Source organism: Monodon monoceros, unplaced genomic scaffold (genome assembly GCF_005190385.1).
Source record: "Monodon monoceros isolate NGI ecotype Baffin Bay Population unplaced genomic scaffold, NGI_Narwhal_1 Super_Scaffold_15, whole genome shotgun sequence".
Classification (NCBI taxonomy): domain Eukaryota; kingdom Metazoa; phylum Chordata; class Mammalia; order Artiodactyla; family Monodontidae; genus Monodon; species Monodon monoceros.
The window spans coordinates 22094742-22118580 of NW_021703771.1; the positions used below are offsets into that span (position 1 = coordinate 22094742).

At 43.2% G+C, this 23839-nt stretch overlaps 1 protein-coding gene across 2 annotated transcripts in view; it reads left to right on the top strand.

Annotated features, from left to right (window-relative positions):
• The window catches only part of ANKRD6 (ankyrin repeat domain 6), a 201775-nt gene that overhangs the window by 31758 nt on the left and 146178 nt on the right, over positions 1 to 23839 (top strand). The gene's annotated exons all lie outside the window — the stretch shown is intronic.

Below are 23839 nucleotides of genomic sequence, written 5' to 3' on the forward strand. Positions count from 1 at the left end.
AAGCATGTTGGAGGACTCATTTATCTGTGTAGCATCTTGAGGCTTAAGTGCGAAGCATATATTTTTGTGAACTGAAGGAAATTTCTTTAGAGTGCAGTTGAAACTTTACTCACACCTTCAGACTCATTTTGGAATTTAAAACAGCTGTAAAAATTCCTCTTGTACTGACGGAGTTCCCAGGGTGGTGTGTCTCTCCTTCCACTTTCTTTACTTCCCAAGCTCTCCCCACTACAAGGCCCCCCAGCCGTCTAAGGAGATATCTCTGATGGCATAAAAGCCTTCTGAAAACCGTTAGGTGACTCATATCACGCGTGTATGGCTTTAGGCTTGACAGGTGTTTTTTTACAATAGTTCACCCTCCCACTCTAAGGAGATTTCTGAAGTTCTGATCAGGGAGTCTAAAAATTCACATTTTGCCTAATAGGTGATGAGGAGGGTGCTTATCTTACCTGTCTGGATTTTTTTTTTTTTACTCAAAGTTTAATGAAATATTCTGTATTACCCATAATCCGTTTTTGAAAGCGAGAGCAGACTATGAGGAAATATGTAGAATGAGTATAAATCAGCAGAGGAAAAGTCAAGTTCTTACTCCTATTATTTATAAATATTGAGACGTTATTTATTTAGGCATGATAAATAGATTCTTTTTTGATGGTTGAATGTGAGGGTCGCTTAGAATTAAATTTTTTATTTTAGTTTTTCTGAGTGGCTGGGACTTTTTCTAGCTAACCTAAGTGGTTTTATAGCGTTTCTCTGGCCGCTTAATCCGTATTTAGAATTTTTAGCAGTATTTTCAGAAAATTTCCAAGGCGCATCATTTTGTAAAAATTTGTGTTACAAACTTGTTTCTTTTTGATTCCCCCTCCCTTGGTCTCTCCCTTCCCCACCTCCATCTCGTCAGTTCCTCCACTTCCCCAGTTCTGGGTCTGTTTAGTTTTCACCTCATGAGTAATGATTATTATGAATTCGGCTCGTTCTAATGAGGCACTAAGGCTGTCTCTCAGGTTTTGGATTTCCTTTAGGAGAACTGTTAATTATTACCGCCTCACCTTCTTATACCTGGCACAAAAGTAAGTTGCAGAAGGAGAAGAGGAAACACCTGTTTATAAAATGTGGCGTTTGAGTAAAATTCTAATGCAGAATGATTAACAGCAGAGCCTCATAGAATCAGCTCAGCCCCGTCTTGATTCGGTTTCCCGTGGTTGTGGATGTCGCATGTTTCATACTATGTGTAGACCTCTTCCACCATGCTTTTCATGTCACTCTCTACTTCTGTTGCCACCTTTTTAATTCACAACTTTAGTTCATTTCTCTGTCACGTTAGCTTTTTCACTGGGCTTTCCCTGCCTCCAGGGTCAAGTTCCCTTAATCTGTAAATCCAACAGGCAGCCGCTAAATTTGTATTTGAATGGGGCCCCTGCACTACGCAGCCCTCCTAGAATTCCTCCTGTGTTATGGTCCAGTCCCTCAGCCTCTTCAAGCCTTTTTACTGTGAGCTCCAGATTAATTTTCTAGTCTCGTCACCTGCTGCTCCTTGACCTCCAAATTCTGCCCTGTTGATCTGACAAGCCTGCCAAGTCAGAACAGCTACTGCTTTTCCTACCACCCATCTCTGTGCAGAGAAATCCGACCCACCTTGGAAGGGGCACCATCTCCTCCAGCATTCCTTTGCAGATCCCTCCCGTTGATAGTGTTGCTCTGCATTCTGTAGCTCCGGTGTCACTCATCGGGAATTTTTTTTTTTTTTTGCGGTACGCGGGCCTCTCGCTGTTGCGGCCTCTCCCGTTGCGGAGCACAGGCTCCGGACGCGCAGGCTCAGCGGCCATGGCTCACGGGCCCAGCCGCTCCGCTGCACGTGGGACCCTCTCGTACCGGGGCACGAACCCGTGTCCCCTGCATCGGCCGGCAGACTCTCAACCACTGCGCCACCAGGGAAACCCGGGAATTGTTTTTACATTTGTAGGGTCTTATCTGTGTCGCCTGAGGGTAGGAACCAACTCATCTATTCCTGGTTCCCCTGGACACACTCAACCTGCTGGGCCTGCGGTGCTCACTCTTTCATCCCCTTCTGGTTCTTTCCCCCATTAACATTCTCATTTCTCCTGTTGTAAAACAGCAACTACTGCAAGCTCTCTCTTTACCCCAATTTCCTCTGTTACAGCTGTATCTGTCTCTGCTTGCCTCTATGAATTTATTTTTTGTAATTGAAGTATAGTTGATTTACAACGTTGTATTAATGTCTGCTATACAGCAAAGTGATTCAGCTATACAATATATACATTCTTTTTTTAATATTCTTTTCCATATGTTTTATCATAGGATATTGAATACAGTTTCCTGTGCTATATAGTAGGACCTGGTTTATCCATTATATATAATAGCTTACATCTGCTAACCCCAGTCTCCCACTCCAACCCTCCCCCAACCCCCTCCCCCTTGGTAACCACAAGTCTTGAACTTTTTTTTTAATGGAAGAGACTTGCTTTATTGATTTTCCTGATAAACAAGCTCATTGGAGAAAAATACAAATAATACAGAATTTGAAGAGGGTAAAAATCATCAAAAATGCTATCACCCAGAGGTAAATTGCGTTTCATTAAACATCATGTCCCATTTCACACGTACACACACGTACATACGCACTCTTGTGCATGATACCACAATTTTATATTAATGAAATCACACTGTACATACTGTTCTGTAACCTGCTTAAAAAAAATTCAGCAGTATATTGGGGACATCTTTCCAAGTCAGTTCATGTTAATCCTCATCATTTCTGTAAGCAGTTATCAAGCACTTGATTGAATCAACAATTATTTAATCTAGCACCTTTTGATGAGGGTACCCATTCTTTCCTGGTTTTTCATTTGTATGACTAACCCTGTAATTGCATTAGTTAGGGTTCTCCAGAGAAACAGAACCAGGGGACATGCACACAGAGCAATATAAAGAATTGGCTCATGTGATTATAGAGGCTGAGAAGTCCCAAGATCTCCAGTTGAAAGCCTGGAGATCTCCAGTTGAAAGCCCCCCATTAACTCTTAAGGATAAATTCCTGCATGTGAAATTGGTGGGTCAAATGTGTGTGTATGCTAGGTGATATTATTGCTCATCAGAAAGGTAAAGCTGTACCCAGGTAAAGTTGTCAGTGGCTTTTCCACTGCCCTCACCAACATGAATATTGTCAAATCATCCTAATCTTTGCCAATTTTATGGTTTAAAAATATCTTTCTTTCTTTTGCATTTCTTTCAAGACTAAGGTTGAATATTATTTTGTAAGTTAATGTTTGTGTGTGTGTTTTCCTTCAATTAGACTGACTACTGTTTTCTGCACTTTCCTAGGGTCCTAAATCCAAATAATTACAATCCTATAATGGAACTTATTTAGTGTGTGTGTGGAATTGCTTAATCAGATCCTTTGTGCATTTCACTATTTGAGTGTTTTGTCTTTATTTATTTGTAAGAACTTTTCAAAAAGTATGCATGTTGGGGCTTCCCTGGTGGCGCAGTGGTTGAGAGTCCACCTGCCGATGCAGGGGACACGGGTTTGTGCCCCGGTCTGGGAAGATCCCACATGCCGCGGAGCGGCTGGGCCCGTGAGCCATGGCCGCTGAGCCTGCGCATCCGGAGCCTGTGCTCCGCAATGGGAGAGGCCACAGCGGTGAGAGGCCTGCATATCGCAAAAAAAAAAAAAAAAAAAAAAAAGTATGCATGTTATCACATGTTATCATACGTTATCACAGTTTTCTTTTAAAATTTTTGGTTTTTATGATAAAGATGAAAAGGGCTTGTGTACTCCTAAAATTGTAAAAATATTAATCTGTAGTTTCTTCTGCTATTTTTATGGTTTTATTTTATTTTTTAAAATTTAATTTTTAATTTTTTTACTGGGGTATAGTTTTTTTTTTTTAATTAATTAATTTATTTTTGGCTGTGTTGGGTCTTCATTTCTGTGCGAGGGCTTTCTCTAGTTGTGGCAAGCGGGGGCCACTCTTCATCGCGGTGCGCGGCCCTCTCACTGTCGCATCCTCTCTTGTTGTGGAGCACAGGCTCCAGACGCACAGGCTCAGTAGTTGTGGCTCACGGGCCTAGTTGCTCCGTGGCATGTGGGATCTTCCCAGACCAGGGCTCGAACCCGTGTCCCCTGCATTAGCAGGCAGATCCTCAACCACTGCGCCACCAGGGAAGCCCTATAGTTGTTTTATATGGCTTTATTTTTAAAATTATCTTTTATCTTTATATTTGTATATGTCATAGATACTATAACATCTATATATTTTACCTTTATTTCCATAATTTCTAATAGGTAGCAACCTCTTTGTTTTCAGTATGGCTCTTTAATCCATTGGGTACTGCTAAATATATATACGGGTTACATTATTTCTTCTTTATTAGCTGAAATATAAAGAGAAACTTTATCTTATTTACTATTTGGTTTACTATTTTGGTTACTCACTTACTATTTGGAACAGTTTGTAACAGCACAGGCAGGATAAATCTTAATTCTTTCCTTTATCAGTTAGTTTTTACAGGAACTTCCTTACAGTAAAACTAGTGTAATTCAAGAGAGTCTGTTGCACAGAGCACAGTGCCTGTTGGAATAGCTTCTTGGAATACCTTTCTTTCAAGTAAAGGTATAGAGGTTTGCATGAGATCCTATAGATAATGGTTTGGCTAAGAGGTCATGTAGTTCCACCTCCTGTTTTTTCTTTCTTTTTAATTTCTTGAGGTGGTTATTTATTAAGCTTCCAAGCAAATATAGTGTAGCATAAGACACTCCATATCTATTCAGAAGAAAAGTATAAAATACTACCAAGTATTATTGCTAGTTTCTTCAGCACCTCCTGTTTTCTCTAAAAGAGGAATAACCATCTCCCCCCCTGCAGCCTTCCTTCCTCCCTTCCATCTCCACACACATAGACATCAATGCCTATATGTATATGTACATGTTTATCACGTCAAGTTCCAGGACAGCCCCATATGGTCAAACTCTAAGTAACTGTGATTCGGCCCAGAGTTAGTGAATCCATTTTAGGTGCCTGATGGGTAAAGGAGCCCCTCGGAGGAGCAGGGACAGCTGGTTATTGGAGGTCACTGTGCTTCTCGGGTCTTCCCTTGTCTTTGGCAATAGTCCTGCTTCACAGTGGACCTGCCAAAAACTCGCTGGGTCTTTTCCTTTCGGTCCCTCTCAGGATAGCCTGTGCCAGAATTGTGAACGCATCCCCTGAGGATCCTGGCAGAAAACCTCAGGGTGACGGGTGCCGCCACCACCTCAGCGTCTCACTGGGTCTCCCCATCTCTTGGCATCTCTCTGGCTGTGAGTGGCTTCCTCTGCAAGGCAAGGTGAATCATGTTGTTTCATGCTGTCTGCACCACCCCCCGCTCTGGTCTGCCTCTGTAAAGCAAAGAAAATCGTTCACTCCTCTGCTCCCACGTCTGCTGATTGCTCAGGCCAACGTGCTGTGTCCGTGCCTCAGCCCTATGAGAAGGTTCGGGCCGTGAGGTACCTGGGCTCACACTTGGCCAGGAAAAGCCCCAGAGGAAGAGAGGCCACTGCCTGCTTCCTGAGCTCTCATCTGTCTCCATGGTCACTGGCCTTGCTCCGTGTTGTCATCTTGCGTTGCTTAGACTTTCTTTGTGTTTAATAGAGATTCTTTAAATAAGACATTTTTAGATTTTTTCCTGACCTGGCATCCCAAGTTTCGAATTCAGGCATACTATAAGTTTTTGCTCCCTTGCCTTTGCTTTTCACCTTTATGTAATCACTGCTGTAGGTCTAGAGGGTTTATTAAAAAGCATATATTTGTTATATCTTGCAAAATTTCTTTCTTTAAAGGTGTCACTTCTTGGTTTTTCTTTCCTTTTAAAATCTCATCTTTATTCTTATCCTTCTAGGGTTGCGTAATTTTAAGTCTCTCCAGTGAATTTCTATGTACCTGATGTATAGTGTTTATTAATCAAGTGTAGTTGTGTTATTTTGTAAAGTAACATCTCACATTACCAGTGTGAATGGTTTTTAAAAATTTTTATTTTCTAAGCAACTGTCAATCCAGCTAATGGTGGGACTTGAGGCTTAAAAATTGACAGCTTGTAATGCTGTAGATGAAGAGGGTGCAGGCGGTAATGCTTATCTGTCAGACTTCTCCAAGTAGCCCCCATGCAGTACTACACAACTCACCCAGCTTCCTTTTTTTTTGCAGTACGCGGGTCTCTCACTGTTGTGGCCTCTCCGTTGCGGAGCACAGGCTCCGGATGCGCAGGCTCAGCGGCCATGGCTCACGGGCCCAGCCGCTCTGCGGCATGTGGGATCTTCCCGGACCGGGGCACGAACCCGCGTCCCCTGCATCGGCAGGCGGACTCTCAACCACTGCGCCACCAGGGAAGTCCCACCCAGCTTCCTTTTATCTTTTCCTTCACATCTCTAAAGCTGTCTTAGCTTGAGGTAGAGAAAAAATGTTCAAAATGTGCAGTGGTCTGCAAATTAGATATCATCAGTGTTCATAAAGATATGTTTATCTGAGGAACTCTAATATCAATAACTTGTGAAGTTTTGTCTATTTTTTTTTGGCCGCGCTGCGGCATCTTAGTTTCCTGACCAGGGATCAAACCTGTGCCCCCTGCAGTGGAAGTGTGGAGTCCTAACCACTGGACCGCCAGGGAAGTCCCTCTCTTTTTTAATCTGAAAAATTGCCCACTACATTGTTACATTGAATATAGTCTAGAAACAAACCTAATTCATTAATGTCATTTTAGCTTGAAGTTATTTGTGCTTTTACTCCACCTCCTTTACAGTCTTCACTGAGGAGATCTAATTTAACCTGCATTCTTGACCTGATCAGAATTTTTGTACTTTGAGTCAACCATTGAGGGAGTCAATGTAAAATGAGAAATTTGTCTTATTTATAAATTGTCAGAAGGCAACAATCCCAGGACTCTCTATGTAAACATGAATAGATAGATGGAAACACAATTTATTTAGGAGACAAACCCTAGGAGCCCAAACCTAAGGTCTGGACATTTCCTATTTAAGCAAAAATAGGAAAAAATGAGAGCATATATGGCTCCCATTCTATGACTATTTTCAAATAAGAGTTGCTATACTCTAAATTCTGTTTGTGAAGCTGGGAGCTAAAAAGAAAACAATCTAAAACATGCTTATTTCACCTGAATCTGTATCCTAGCGTCTGTACTGGCATGCATATGATTGGAACATGTAGAGTTGAATCAGCACCCTTGTTTCTGGTTAGTTGCCAGAAATAAAGACATCAAAGGAAATAGTAAACTGGGCAGTGAATCAAAGCTGCGTGACCTTTCCATTTAGTAGCTATTGTAGGTCTCTCCACTGCTTTCTAACTGAAACTCTCCTTCCCACAGTCCCCTGTGAGAAATGGCCGCCCTAGGTAGACCAGTTGTTTGTTCTTGTTACCTTTACTTTGTACATGTGTAGAGTTGTTTCTGTGGGACAGAGTCCCAGATGTGGAAATATTCAGTCAAAGGGAGTGAACGTTAATAGATTTAACAAGTACTACCAAGTTGTCCTTTAGAAAGGGTGTGTCCATGTGCACTTCCACCAACAGTGAAGGTGAAACCAGCCACTGAGTTGTGATGAATACTGTGGGTTGTTTGTTGGGAGCCAGGCAAGCCTGAAGTTTTGCCAGCCATCTTCTAGACAAGAAGTTGATTCTTGGAATGGTTAAAAGCTGTTTTAGGCAGTGTAAAACGAGTTACAGATATTCTTAGAAAAGAACATTTTCTAAGAATACTTAGAATACATTTTCATAAATAAAATGAAAATATAATATTAAAGAATATTTAAAAATAATACATAATCCTACTCTCAATAGATATTCATTTTTGCAAATTACTGTCTGCATATGGTTATATTTTACTGGTTATAATTTGTGTGTATTTTTATATTTTACTTTTTTTTTCAGAGGACTGTCTCATAAGCTGTTTCCTATGTCTGTATGTCTCATAATGGTCATTTAAAAGCTGCATTTTGTCATTGTACCATAATTTAACTCAGCTCTTAATAGTGAATATTTAATATATAACCAAGTACTTAAACTACATGTTCTTAATTAGATTTATTGGCTTGTTCTGGTTATGAGAGTAGTGTAGTTCATTATTAAAAAATTTGGAAAACACACAAAACTTAGGAATACGTACACAAAATTCTTTCTATAACTTCTGTTAACGAACTCTGTAAGTATTATATATTTTCTTCCTGTCTTTCCCTAATACACTATTTGTGTAAAACATATTCGTTTTCACATGTTTCTAAACCCCATTTTTTTTGGCTGCTCCACGTGGCATGTGAAATCTTAGTTCTGTGACTAGGGATCGAACCTGTGCCCCTGCAGTGAAAGTGTGGATTCTTAACCACTGGACCGCCAGGGAAGTCCCTAAACCCTTTAAAAATATCATTTCTCCTTTTTAAAAAGAGGGAAGTTTTTTTCTGACTATAATAGTAATTTGAAATTATTACACAAAATTGGGAAACAATCCCAAACATCCATACTATCACCCTGAGGCATAAACCATTAATATTTTGGTTTATTACCTTCACATTTTATTTTCTTTAAAAAAAAATCTGAGATCTGGTATCATCAATGGTTCTTAACTTGGGGATGGTCATGGACTCTAAAATAAAATCCAAGTTAAGAACTCTTGCTGTATATGTAAATATACCTCCTTTTTTTCTATTAAACATTATAAAACAGGTGTTTTTAAATTATTGGAAACTCTCATAAATCTGCAAATTTGCTGATTGTTATGCGTTGAATTGTGTCACCCGAAAATGCACGTGTGGAAGTCCTAACTCCCTTTACCTCAGACAGTGACCTTATTTGTAGACAAGTTCTCTATAGAGGCAGTCAAGTTAAAATGAAGTCATTGGTGTGGGCCCTAGTCCGGTATGACTGGCATCTTTATGAAAAGAGGAAATTTGGAGACAGACACACACAGAGAAGATGGCCATCCACAGGTCAAGGAAAGAGGCCTGGAGTGGATTCTTCCCTCATAGCTCTCAGAAGGAACCAACCCTGCTGACACCTTTATTCCAGACTTGTGACCTCCAGAATTGTGAGACAATAAATTGTGACTATTGTTTAGGTCACCCAGCTTGTATTTGGTTATGGCAGCCCTAACAAACGAATACACTGATTATGTAGTCTTATATAATATAGACGTCTAGGTGCATATTTAGTTTGTGCTAGGCACTGTGCTGGGTTGGGAGTACTAAATCAACAAAGTCAAGTTCCCCGACCTTAAGGTGCTTAATTGGCACACAGGAATAGAACCCTGGGGTCATGCTATGATGGGTGGTGCTCAGGGCATCACGGGAGCCCAGAGCTGGGCCAGGGGTGAGGGCAGACTTCCCAGGAGAAGTACCACTTGAGCTGAGTTTGGAAGAAATAATAGGAGCTTACTTAACATTTCTATTGTGGGATATTAGGGTGTTTTCACTTTCCTGTGTTTTTCAATTATTTCTTTAGGATAGATTCCCAGTAATGCATTACTGAGACAAGAATGTGAAGCTTGAAACATCATTTTTAGGGCACTGTAATTTTCTAGCAGGTGGAGGTTTCCTGGTTTATTGAATCATCCTCTTTTATTGGATGACAGTCTTCCTGATGCTGTTTCCAGTTTTGCTACTATAAATAACACTGTCATGTACATCTTTTTGTAGGTCCGCTTCTTCTCTTGGGTTTCCCACTTAGAGAAGTTCCTTTAGCATTTGTTGTAGAGCTGCTTTGGTGGTGCTGAATTCTCTTAGCTTTTGCTTGTCTATAAAGGTTTTAATTTCTCTGTCGAATCTGAATGTGATCCTTGCTGGGTAGGGTAATCTTGATTGTAGATTCCTCGCTTTCATCACTTTAAATATATCATGCCACTCCCTTCTGGCTTGTAGAGTTTCTGCTGAGAAATCAGCTGTTAACCTTATGGGAGTTCCCTTGTATGTTGTCATTTTTCCCTTGTTGCTTTTAACAATTTTTCATCTTTAATTTTTGTCAGTTTGATTACTATGTGTCTCAGCATGTTTCTCCTTGGGTTTATCCTGTATGGGACTCTCTACACTTCCTGGACTTGGATGGCTGTTTCCTTTCCCATGTGAGAGAAGTTTTGGACTATAATCTCTTCAGATATTTTCTCGGGTCCTTTCTCTCTCTCTTCTCCTTCTGGGACCCCTATAATGCGAATGTTGTTGTGTTTAATGTTGTCCCAGAGGTCTCTTAGGCTGTCTTAATTTCTTTTCTTTCTCTTTTCTTTATTCTCTTCTGTGGCAGTGAATTCCACCATTCTGTCTTCCAGGTCACTTATCCGTTCTTCTGCCTCAGTTATTCTGCTATTGATTCCTTCTAGTGTATTTTTCATTTCAGTTATTGTATTGCTCATCTCTGTTTGTTTATTCTTTAATTCTTTGAGGTGTTTGTTCTTTAATTCTTCCAGGTCTTGTTAAACATTTCTTGCATCTTCTCGATCTTTGCCTCCATTCTTTTTCGGAGGTCCTGGATCATCTTCATTATTATTATTCTGAATTCTTTTTCTGGAAGGTTGCCTATCTCCATTTCATTTAGTTGTTTTTCTGGGGTTTTATCTTGTTCCTTCATCTGGTACAAAGTCCTCTGCCTTTTCATCTTGTCTGTCTTTCTGTGAATGTGGTTTTTGTTCCACAGGCTGCAGGATTGTAGTTCTTCTTGCTTCTGCTGTTTGCCATCTGGTGGATGAGGCTATCTAAGAGGCTTGTGCAAGTTTCCTGATGGGAGGGACTGGTGGTGGGTAGAGCTGGGTGTTGCTATGGTGGGCAGAGCTCCGTAAAACTTTAATCCGCTTGTCTGCTGATGGGTGGGACTGGGTTCCCTCCCTGTTGGTTGTTTGGCCTGAGGCGACCCAGCACTGGAGCCTACCCAGGCTCTTTGGTGGGGTTAATGGCGGACTCTGGGAGGGCTCACGCCAAGGAGTACTTCCCAGAATTTCTGCTGCCAGTGTCCTTGTCCTCACGGTGAGACACAGCCACCCCCCGCCTCTGCAGGACACCCTCCAACACTAGCAGGTAGGTCTGGTTCAGTCTCCTATGGGGTCACTCTCCTTCCCCCTGGGTCCTGATATGCACACTGCTTTGTGTGTGCTCTCCAAGAGTGGAGTCTCTGTTTCCCCCAGTCTTGTCAAAGTCCTGCAATCAAATCCCAGTAGCCTTCAAAGTCTGATTCTCTAGGAATTCCTCCTCCCGTTGCTGGACCCCCAGGTTGGGAAGCCTGACGTGGGGCTCAGAACCTTCACTCCAGTGGGTGGACTTCTGTGGTATAAGTGTTCTGTCTGTGAGTCACCTACCCAGCAGTTATGGGATTTGATATTATTGTGATTGCGCCCCTCCTACCGTCTCATTGTGGCTTCCCCTTTGTCTTTGGATGTGGGGTATCTCTTTTGGCGAGTTCCAGTGTCTTCCTGTCGATGATTGTTCAGCAGTTAGTTGTGATTCTGGTGTTCTCGCAAGAGAGAGTGAGCGCACGTCCTTTTACTCTGCCATCTTGAACCAATCTCTGTCGTGTACATCTTTCTGCATAAAGCTTTCTTTATAATTAAAATTATTTCCTGGGACTTCCCTGGCAGTCCAGTGGTTAAGACTCCACACTCCCAACGCATGGGGGACAGGTTCAATCCCTGGTTGGGGACGATCCTGCATGTGGCATGGCGTGGCCAAAAAAAAAAAGAATTATTATTTTCTTAGTGATAGAGTCCTAGAAATAGAATTAGAGTATCAAAACAGTCAAATTATTTTTCAGAATTACTGATTTACATTCCCATTAATAATCAAGTGAAATTTATTAACAAATCAATTTGATTTATTATAGTCTTTTATATCCTTTGGGGTGTGTTGAAACAGTTCAGTACTTCCCTCTTTTGAAGACTGAACCTTTCCAGGGAAGTAAAGTGAGGTTTGTATCACTTGGGATGCAAGACCCCCCTCCTCCTTAGATTCTCCTTTTCCTCTGAGAAAAACCTGCTTAAAGGGCATTGTACCATCACAGACTTGCCCACACAGCTTCTGTGCTGGTTTCTCACCAGCAGATGTGTGCATTGGTCTCTGTTTATACTCTTAGGTCATTGTCTGTCTGAAATCTAACTATCCCAAAAGATCAGCCTTCCAAATTGGCTATTTCTGTTCTATTCTGAGATTCTCTCAAAAAGACTCATGTCCTCTGCATTCTGCTAGACTCTAAATGTTGGCAGCATATCTAATGTAACAGTAACAAAAACCCCACAATCATGGTGACATGCTGGGCATATGGGTCCATGAAGGAGCTGGATCAGGAGTCATGGGTCCTGCCTCAGTGAGAGAAGAGTTTGTTAACAAGCTTTGTATTGTTTCCTTCATTTTAAAAGTGAGTGTGTAGAGAGGGTGGGAGGGAGGGAGACGCAAGAGGGAAGAGATATGGAACATATGTATATGTATAACTGATTCACTTTGTTATAAAGCAGAAACTAACACACCATTGTAAAGCAATTATACCCCAATAAAGATGTTAAAAAAAAAAAAAAGTGAGTGTGAGTACATGTTATTCACTCAACCAGATAGTGAGCGTCAAGGAACAAGGACTCACCTTAATTAGTTTTGTATTGTCTACCCCAAAGGGTGCCTTGCATAATTAATTGATGCTGAATAACCATTGATATAATTTTTTTGAAAATGCCCCACTCACTAGTTACTTAAAAAACTTTCCTTTTGACATGGGGGGAAAAAAGCAAAGTTATGCATAGTTGAAACACTACAGAAGCACATATGTGGAAAGTGTGAGTCTCCTATGTTCCTGTCCCACAAAGATGAGCAATCATGGTCTGCAATTTAGGACATGTTTCTCCAAATTTTCTCCCTAGTGTTTAAAAAATATAATGATGCTTCACCTCACTAACAATAAGTGAAATACAGAGTAAACAAAAATGAGATTTTTTTCCCTTATCAGTTCTCAAAGGTAAGGCGAAACATAACATACAGACCTGATTATGTTCATGTTGGTAGACATGTAGGAAAATGGCACTTCTGTAGATGTGGGTGGGAGTTGAAATCTATCTAGACGGTAATTTGTCAGTAATTACCAAAATTTTGTCTACACACATCTTGTGCATTTTCTCTGCTGACTTTAGAGAAGTAAGAATGTTGAGAGCTGTTTTATAATAATGTCGTTAGGTGATGCGCTGGTGCTGGTGGTGGTGTCTCTACTATATGAGGAGGCTTGGTGAAGTCTCATCTGAGTCTGCTTTGTACCCAGAACAGTGCCAGGGGGCAATGTGGGTCAAAGCAATTCTCATGATTCTTTCACAATGTAGGCAGAGAGATAAGCTTCCCTGGGGAGGAAAGATTTTTTTACCATTGCTCTTCTCAAGGTGGAAACAATCGGAGGTCCGCTCAGTCCCTGCAGACACTTTCTGAAGGCATTCCCTAGAACTCCCTCCTTTCCTCTGCTTCTAAGTTCTAAGGTAGCAGAGAGATTCTGCCCTATGACATATTCATAAGATTCAATTGACCGTAAAGCACTTTGTAAATGTAAGTGCTATAAGTGGCCCAAATTATATCAGCAGCTTTTTGAGAAATGGAGAGAGGAAGGAAAAGGAATGTAAGGGAATGGGATCCAGGGAGCCAACCTTGCCATTTTCAAACTATAGCAAATGGGTCATGGATCTACATTTTGTAATTTCAGAAATGACTAATGCTTGGACTGTTTTTGAGCATCTTAAGAGTGGCTTCATTCCAAGATAAATCAATCTTTGTACATTACACAGATTATGCCACTTTTTAAATCCATATTTTAATTTCATCACCATCCTGTTTCCAGCTCGAAAGATCCTGAGAACCCATACTCAAGGTGGTCTTCTCACATCAGATGCTAAGGAAGTGTCCCTGTAGGCAGCTGGCCACCAGCCGAGCCTTAGAAGGAGCCTCTGCCCAGCACCTCTCGTACAGGGGGCGGGGCTCCAAGGGCCCTTTGGGAAAGCAGCCTTGGCGCTGACTCTCGACAGCCAGAGCTTTTCATTGTTAGAAAATTCATCAGCCCTTTCTGCTGCCGTCTGGAGCCCCCAGAATAAATCTACTGTGTGTGCCCTTCCTGTACTGAGGATGGCCATTCCCCACCCCGACCCTGCCCAAATCATTTCTTCCTCGTAGGAGAAGATTCTTCTTTGTAGAATAGTATGTGGACCATCTAATCCTCCCCATCCGCCCTTGTCCTTAGTGCTGTCTTTTTATAATGAATCCTAAAATTGTTACGTTTGTTCACTTGTTTCTGACACCCACGTCTCTCCATTGTCTCCTATTGACTTGGTCTCTCCATTGTCTCCTATTGACTTGTAAGCAAACTAAAACCCCAGAGCAGCTGCTTTTGAGCCTAAGTGAATGATGGAACCTCTGTTTCTCTGAACTGTCTTTTTCCTTTCAGCTCATTTTTTTTCAAGCCAGACAGACCTCTTTTGGAATTCTGATTCTGTGGGTCTTATCTAAAGCATTCATCTCTCCCAGCGTGAAGTCCTCAGATAATTTGAAAAGCCTGTGATGTATTTACCTAGGCTCAGGGCTCCCAAGAGGGTGACAAATCCGTCATAACGAGTTTGCCAAATGCCTGCTGGCAACCAGTGGCTTCAAGGCTCCGTGGAGAGAGAGAAGGACAAAACCCAGGGCCTGGCTGCACAGAGGGGCCCAGGTCGCGGGAGCTTTGGTTTGACTATTGACATGTAAATGGTCAGAGGGGCCTGAGGCGGATCCCCGGAGACCCTCCCGCCATCCCTCCAACCACACAAAGCCCAGCCCTGAACGGCTGCAGGCTTTACCCTGTGAGGCTCTGGGTGTCCTGACTGCAGAGGTAAGTCCTGAATCAGCTCTGCTGTAAAACTGTTCCGTTTGGGATGGTGATTGTGGACTGGAAACTTCTCCGAGCCACATGCAGTGGGAGCGGTCCCTTTGGATGTCGACAGAGACTCTGTGAAGGTTTTTGAAATGAAAAAGAATACTATTAAGTGATGATTAATTTGATTTGGTGTAAGAAAATAAACAATCACATTTGCCCACCTGTATGTGCATAGACAAGATTTGATGCTAGATGAGTTTCAAAATACTTTTTGAATTTTACCTGAAATTTCTGTAGCATTATTTTCGGCTTTGTGTTTCTGTAGTCCCTCAGGCACCCCCCTACCCCCTTTCCCTCTCTCAGTCTCTACCTCCCTTCCCTTCCGTCCTCCCTCCTTGTTCTTTTTTTTAAATAAATTTATTTATTTATTTTTGGCTGCATTGGGTCTTCGTTGCTGCACGCGGGCTTTCTCTAGTTATGGTGAGCGGGGGCTACTCTTTGTTGCGGTGCGTGGGCTTCTCATTGCAGTGGCTTCTCTTGTTGCGGAGCACGGGCTCTAGGCGCACGGCTTCAGTAGTTGTGGCACGCGGGCTCAATAGTTGTGGCTCACGGGCTCTAGAGCACAGGCTCTGTAGTTGTGGCGCACGGGCTTAGTTGCTCCACGGCATGTGGGATCTTCCCGGACTAGGGCTTGCACCCTTGTCCCCTGCATCGGCAGGCAGATTCTTAACCACTTCTGCCACCAGGGAAGTCCCCTCCTTGTTCTTGTAGGGATGGTAAATTGTGTGACTCATAAAGGAGTATCACAATGTGCTTTACAAATTAGAGAAGTGAAGGAAAAATTATACACCATTAGAATTATATGAATAAACCACCACTAAAGACTGGAGGAGCTGAGTCTGTTTTGTTCTCTCTCTCTGAAATTTCAGGGGAAAAGTTTATGTAGCTATAGTGTCCTAAATTTAGCATGTGAATTATGTGTGCTGGATTGCATGTACACCCTTTGCCAAATCATATATGCATTGACCTCCCCCACCCTTCAGAGCCGTTCCTTAGAGATATCTGAGATGCTCTCTCCCGGGCTTTTGTCCTCAGCAAGTCCCCCAGTACAACGGGATTCACAGCTCTCACACTGTGCATTTTTTCAGTTGACAGTGTCATGCTTTGGACTGATTTTGTTACAAGTCCTTTAAGCACTAGCGAGAAGTTACTGAAAATATAAACTTAGATTTCACATTCATAATGAGTGCTAGGTTGAATTTGAGAATCTTGATTTTAAAAAATCTCAACTGAAAGGTTTTATTTGGTAAAAGTTATCCCACGTAGGACTCACTTCCCTGACTGCTTGCAGAGATGGTGCTTTGAAGGAAAACATGTTTTTAATAAAATGTAAATGTTTCCAGATCTCTTTCTCTCTCTGGTACAGATATTCTTTGAAATATGAGTTCTGTACACAATGCATCCTGAGGACTTGAATATTGATAGGTGGTTGTTAGTTCAGACACTTTTTTTGCCCTCTTAGAGTAATTATAGTAATAGAATTATGCTTCTATACCAGAATACCCATAACGAGATTGAAAAAACAGTTCACGCAATCAGGCTTAGATCCAGAAACCATAAATCCTATCAGTAAGTGTGAAGTCTATTCTTAATATTTAAGTGTCTCATGCTCTAATGAGCCTAATTAGGGGAGTTTGGTACAATGAAAAGAACACAAAACTAAGTGTTACGAGACATGGGATTCGGCTCTAGCTACTTAGGTGGCCTTGGGCAAATGACCGACTTCTCTGCCCTCAGTGGTTCTCGACCATTGGGGGCACCAATGGTTGAGGACCCTGGAAACTAAAACCCGGTCCAGGGAAGAATTGGCCCACTCCAAATGCCAATGGCTCCCACGCTGAGAAACACCGAACACGACGGTCCCTGAGGTTCTTTCAGCTCTGTTTCTCTCAAGTTCACAAGCGGAGCATTGAAAGCATCCAGAACGATGTTGAACTGTTACACTTAGTGTCTGTATCTCCCATCTGGCGTTAAATGCTGTGCTGCTGGGAGTGAAGTCAGACCCAGTCGTGCTGGGTCAGGACACTCGTGCCATGGCAGCTCCAATTCAGAGCTTCATTGCTGTGGGAGTTCCCTGCTGTAAGCACAGAAGAATACCGAGACTGTTCAAATGCAGGTCGGGAGCTGGGCCTGGGTGTTTTGGTTGGCTTTGGATTGTCCTTCATGTCCTCCTGTCCTTAAAGGGAAGAAGAGGGTTTATTGTGGCCACAGGCCTGGCCTCCAGGGCCGGGACAGCTGTCTCAGTGCACTGCCCCGCTGCTGGGCACTGTCACCTCTGTTGGGAAGGGGTCACCGTGGCGGCAGGTGCTGTCTGCATATCCTCCCGCTGCAGGTTGTCACAGGCCAGGCCAGAGGCCTTGATGAGGCAGAAAGGGATTCGGGCTGGAATAAAGATTCCTGGGGAGTCTGAGTTCTTAGATAGTTTGGTTGATTAAAATTTTTATTTGACAGTCAAGTGCTGTTAAATCAAAGTCCTACAAGAAAGCTTCTCTCAGGCTTATCTTCGTGTAGAAAGCAATAGAAAGGTGAGTGACTAATCCTCACCAGCAGCTGTCTGTGATGCTGTACACATATCCAATCTTAATAACTCACATGTAAGATTACCTGGAACATATTTGTCAATTGATGTGTTGTTTTCAATTAAAAAATAATTATATTTAATTAAAGAAAATTCGAATACATAATACATAAAAATACCAGTAATTACTGCATTTTGATATATATCCTGCTGGTCTTTAAAATTTTACAAAAATGGGGTTACAGCATATGATGTTTTGTAACCTGCTTTGTTCACTTCACACTGGCTCACGAACATGTGTCTTATCACATAGATACTACATCATTTTACATGCCTCCTGGTGATCCATTGAGAGGACAGTGCCAAAGAGCAGAGACCCTAGAGTCAGACTCTGGGTCCATACGTCAGCCTTGCCTCTCATTAGCTGGGCAAGTTATTTAACTGCTGTGTGTCTCCATCTGCTCTTCTGTAAAATGGGGAGAATAGTAATACCCACTGCACTGGTCTGCTTTGAGAATTAAATGAGGAGATAGATGTTGAGTGCTTAGAATAGAGCCTTGCAAAAGGGGTAAACACTATCTGTGAGACAGCATCATCTCGTCAGCATCAGCATCATTGACTGTACCATCTCTGCTAACCCCTCCCCTGGGATTCTTGCAACTGTATCCTTTCTGACCTGTAGAGTTACTACTTTTCATATCAGTTCCTAAAAGTGGAATTTCTGGGTCAGAGAGCAAACAACGGTTAGAGGCTTTGGATACATATTGCTGAATTTCCTCCTTTCTCAGCACTCACTCCTACCAGCTTTTCTCAACTGAATTAAAAAATTCAGCTTGGCTTCCTTCTAATATCCTGTGTGCTCTGGGACCTCCCCCTTCCAATAATTGGGAATATAAACTCCTATAATATTGCTCTGGGGCAAGTATAATTAAGGAAATGAATTAGCCACAAAACGACTTCAATAAAGCATGCCACAGTCAAATAAAGAAAAAAGCAACTTCTCTCCGTTGATCAAGAATTGTTTAGGTGTGGGATGACGTGATGTGGAACCCATAAGTGTAGTCCTCAAGCTCTCTTCCCCTCCAACCAAATTTAACTTCTTGACATGCTGGAAGAAAAGAAAATTATCTTCAGCAACAGGATAGGAAATGTACGTGAAATTAGCCATATAACTTGTAAAACATTAGGTTAGTCTCTTTATTCTGTGATATGTGAAAATCACTCACTTCATTGCATTTACTTTTACATTTACAGTGAAGAAATTGTTGCAAAGATGGGATTCATAGTGTTTGCTCCTGGACCTGGGAGTGAGAGCTGTGGTCCACGTTCCTTGTTCAGCAGTCCTGTCCTACGAGTTGCTCGGTGATAACTCAGTTCTCCCACCCTCAGGTGACCGAGAACCCTCTGCACAGCATGCCGTGACCTGGCCTGCACGTGTATCAGTGCAGCATTGCTAGATGAAGGCTGCTTCTCTGTTGATCTCAGCAATCCAGCCACCTGCATTTGATGATAAACACGAATGCAAATGTGAACATTTAAACCATATGACCCAACACAGTTATGAGGGAGACATCCAGATGATTCCGAAGATGTTCAGTATAGATTTGCATTAGCGTTACCAAACGCAAGTTCGTGTGCCCGATGCACAGTGAGGCCAAACAAACCAAATGTCGGAGTTTAGGGCAGAGAAAGGTTTGTTTTTTTTTTTTAGATTTATTTTTAACATCTTTATTGGAGTATAATTGCTTTATAATGGTGTGTTAGTTTCTGCTTCATAACAAAGTGAATCAGCTATACGTATACCTATATCCCCGTAGAGAGAATGGTTTATTGCGGGCCCGAGCAAGGACAGCTGGGTGTGGCGGGTGGGAAGGGGAGAGCTCAGGCTGAAAATACCCTGAGCTCCCCAAAGGGTTTCAGCAAAGCTGTTTTAAAAGCCAGGTGAGGGAGCGGGGGTTGCAGGATATGTATGTGATCAGCTCGTGCAGAATTCTCTGATTGGTTGATGTTGAAGTAACTGGGTGATTAACATACCCTTAGGCGCCCTGTACATAGGTCTTGGGGCTCATGATCATCAAGTAGTTAATTTCTTCCGTTTGGTGGTGGTTTTATCATCTGTAAAACAACTCTGGAAGTGTGCATCAGATACTATTATCTAGGTAGTTCAGAGAGGAGCTACAGCAAAGGATGTGGCGGAGGGGTCTGTCCCGGGGAGGCCCCAGAGGGTCCTGCTCGGTTATATTAGGAGCACAAAATGTGAAAATTCTCATCAAGAATTTTCAGGCCTCTGAAAATACGTCTTAAAACCCCAGAACTGTGCTCGGGAAAGGCTGACTCAGTTTGCAGACACTGTCCAAGGTACTTTTGATAATTATTGGCCTTCCAAAAAGGAAGGTAAATTATATTTTTATTATTTCTTTGGATTGAATACTTGATTCACTTTTGCTCAAGAATAGTGCCTTTCACACTTTTGACTGTGACCCATTAAAAGAAATATATTTTACATAGTCACTGGCTATGTACCTACACATATAAACACATACAAGTGAAACAGTTGTTTCCCAAAATACATGCAGCACACTCTATTTCCAGTTCTGTTTCATTCTTTAAAATGCTGCTTATGACCCACTAACTTATTTTCATGACCCACAAATAGGCCTGCACGACCTGCAGTTTGGAAGCTCTGTTCCAGAGGTGGTGTGGTGGGTAACTTTAGTGGGGCCTTTATCATGGTGGAAGCCCGTTGCCTTCCTCTGGATGCCGAGCCCCGCAGGCTGTCCGTGCCCCGGGCGTCACCTCTGGTGGGTCTCGGGGCCATGGGCCTGGGCAGGCAGTGAAGGCGGAGCCCACGTGCTGGCTGCCTGGGAACTTGAACAGCTTCGCTTTTGAGAGCGTCCATCCTTCCCTGGACTCTCTGCTTTAGCTGACAGCTGCGTCTGAGAGGGAAGGTTTAAACAAAGACAATGATTCAATTTGAGTGCCCGTGAATCATGTCTTTGTCTCTGCTCTTGATAGAACAGAAGGAAGTTGTTCATTATTAAGGATGCCAGCTGCCCGTGGAATGATAGGTCTGTAGTCAGGGCTGGCTCACTGTCAAGCAGGTAGAGAAGCTGGCTCCCCAGTTGGTGTGTTTTGAAGGGGTGTAGAAAGGATTTTCCTAAAGATGTCTCCTCATTCCCTTCTGCATAAAATTTTATTTTTAGAAGTTCATCCTTTTCAATCTTATAAGCTTTTTGGTTTCCCAGCTCAAAATAAAAAATATCCTTGAGGAAAGAGAATACCTTAAGATTACGTCAGATAACATTTAGTGGGGATTTGGACAGCCACTGAGAGCAAGGAGAGGGCTGCAGCGGGGGCTGGGGTGCCTGGAGGGCCGTGAGCAGGAGCAGGGGGGCTGCAGGCCGGTGGAAGTTTCTGAATCTAATGGCATTTTGAAAGCTGTTTGAGAGTGTGGTGCTCTTTAAATTTTTTTTTTTTTTTTTGCGGTACGCGGGCCTCTCACTGTTGTGGCCTCTCCCATTGCAGAGCACAGGCTCTGGACGCGCAGGCCCAGCGGCCATGGCTCACGGGCCCAGCCGCTCCGCGGCATGTGGGATCTTCCCGGACCGGGGCACGAACCCGTGTCTCCTGCATCGGCAGGCGGACTCTCAACCACTGCGCCACCAGGGAAGCCCATCTTTAAATATTTTAATGAGAATTTTATGAAGACCTGGTGTCTTGGGGTGGACTTGAGTAGGGCTTAGAGGTGAGAGAGCTGATCCAAATGATGAAGGATGAGGGATGAGGGGACCCACCAAAAGTGACCAGAGCTCTTAGGATCACTTGCCACTCAGGGATTACGTGGCCTGTATAACAATAGAACCCGTTGCACACAATGGGTTCGTGTTCTCATTTAACAAATGTATTGTCTGCAGACATGACTAAAGTATGCCACCCAAGGTTCACATTTTATTTTGTCCAGTGCCTTCCACAAGCACCTTGCATGTATTTAGACATTTTTCCTTAATTGTAGCTTTCTGCTTGGTCAGATCACCACAATTCCATTGCACGCCAGTTTGTTTTTCCAGTTGTTGGTTATGATAGAATTTAGAGATAGAAAAAGATCTTAGTGATCACCTGGGTCAATGTTTTTCAAGCTGTGGTTATCAGCCCATTCCTGGGTCATTAGATCAGCCTCACGGGAGTTACTGACAGAGACTGTCGGTTGAATGGGTGAGAACCCTGTAAATATTTATCTTCCCCACCAGGCATTGTGTAGCACACAGGTACCTCCTGATGAGTAGCAATATACACAATACATTTCATGGGATACAGATATATTCATTCTTTTGTTTGACAAATATCAATTGTCAATTAAGCACCTTTTGTTTATAGGTACTATGGGGAGGGGCAGGGGGTACAAAGGTGAGGAAGACATGGACCCCCGCCCTCGAGATGCTCGGGTAGTGGGGGCACAAAAGCTTATCACAGTGCGGTGGCTGCAGTGATGAGGACACGTAATTCCCTCCTCACCTCACCTGGGAGAACGCTCTCCCTGGGACGCCCCGCTCTGGAAAAGCACGGGCTGGCTGGCTTCAATGAACACAGCCGAGGAGACGCTCCCGGTACACCTGTGAGAGGACAGAAAATCCACCCTCAGTTTCAGAAAACTAGACGAGGGAAGGCTCCTGATGAGCGGTGATAGCTCGGCTTGGCCGGTACAGTGGATTGAATGCTGGCCCCCAAAATCTACATCCATTCCCTAAATCCCTGGAGCCTGTGAACGTTCCCTAATTTGGAAAAAGGGTTGAGGAACACCGCAGCTGGAGGAGGCCTGGAAGGGATCCTGCCCAGAGCTTCCAGAGGGAGCGCAGGCCTCCAGACCCTTGGGAGAATGAATTGCAGCTGTTTTAAGTCACCAACTTTGTGGCACTCTGTTATGGCAGCCCTAGCAAACTAATCCTGGGTTTCCATAGGCACGGACTACAGGAGGGCGGGTGTTTCTGGAGAGAGTACAGGGGCGGGAGGCAAAGCCCTGCGTAGGGAGAGAGTGGGCCATGTGGCCGCAGCAGGGATTTTGTAAAAGGGAGTAACAGGAGAGAGGGCTGCAAAGCTGGTATCTGACTCCTGGCCTTTGTGGTGGTTTGAGTGATGCCCTGTTTATAAAGGATTATTTGATGGTTCATTGTACTGCCTCTCAGGTAATGGCTCCTAACGCCGGGTGACCAGGCGAAAAATACAGAGTGAGGTTTGTTTGTTCCTTGGCTGGCTCCACTCTTGTGTGGACATGTGGAAAGCGCAGACACTCTCCGCTCTCTGGCCACTGCCCGCTGGAGAGGGCAGCCCCCCAACTAGAGGGCCGCTTTATTCACTCGCCTCGTCTTATTCTTTTTTGTTTTTTTTGTTTTTTGGGGGTTTTTTTGCGGTACGCGGGCCTCTCACTGCTGTGGCCTCTCCCCTTGCGGAGCACAGGCTCCGGACGCGCAGGCTCAGCGGCCATGGCTCACGGGCCTAGCCGCTCCGCGGCATGTAGGATCCTCTGGGACTGGGGCACGAACCCATGTCCCCTGCATCGGCAGGCGGACTCTCAACCACTGCGCCACCAGGGAAGCCCCCGCCTTGTCTTATTCTTGAACTTGTATTTCTCACTGCATTTTCCTAAAAAGATATATTTTTATGGCGTTTTATCTCCATGAAATTATCAATTAACATTGACTCACTCCTGTGATGTGTAGTGAGCATGTTTAAACCAGATGAAGAAAATCATGTTCCTCATTGTGAAACTAGTCCATGCTCCTTTCAGGGATGCAGGAGTTCAGGTTCTAGAACAGACCCTCCCCACATCATGCTCCTTCTTCTAGAACTAGACCATTTGATACCTGTTTGTTTTCTTTAGTGAGATAGAATTTAGGTGTGAGTACATTTTGGGGTCAAACTAAATTTTATTTCTTCGGCATGAGACATAGCAGCTAAAGGTCTTGTGTCTCCTCAGCTGTCTGTCTGACGGGCACGATATCTCCTTCTATGTTCACTTTCCCCATCCCCCAAATTTTATTTACTCTCATGTTTTATGGCTTTTTTTTATTACAAAAATAATTCAGGCTTATTATAAAAATGTCAAATGGTAGGTTTGAATATATTGCTCCTTAGTACTTTAGCTGGCTGCAAAACCCACTCCCCACTTTGCTATGGCTTGTGTCCTCCCCCAAATTCATATGAGGAAATCGAATGTCCAGTGTGATGGTCTTTGGAGGCAGGGCCTTTGGGAAGTGATTAGGGCATGAGGATGGAGCCCTCATGAATGGAATTCGTGCCCTTATGAAAGAGGCCTCAGAGAGCGCCCTTGTCCCTCCCACCATGTGATGACATAGTGAAAAGGCACCATCTATGAAACAGAAAGCAAGCCCTCACCAGACACTGAATCGGCTGGCACCTTGATCCT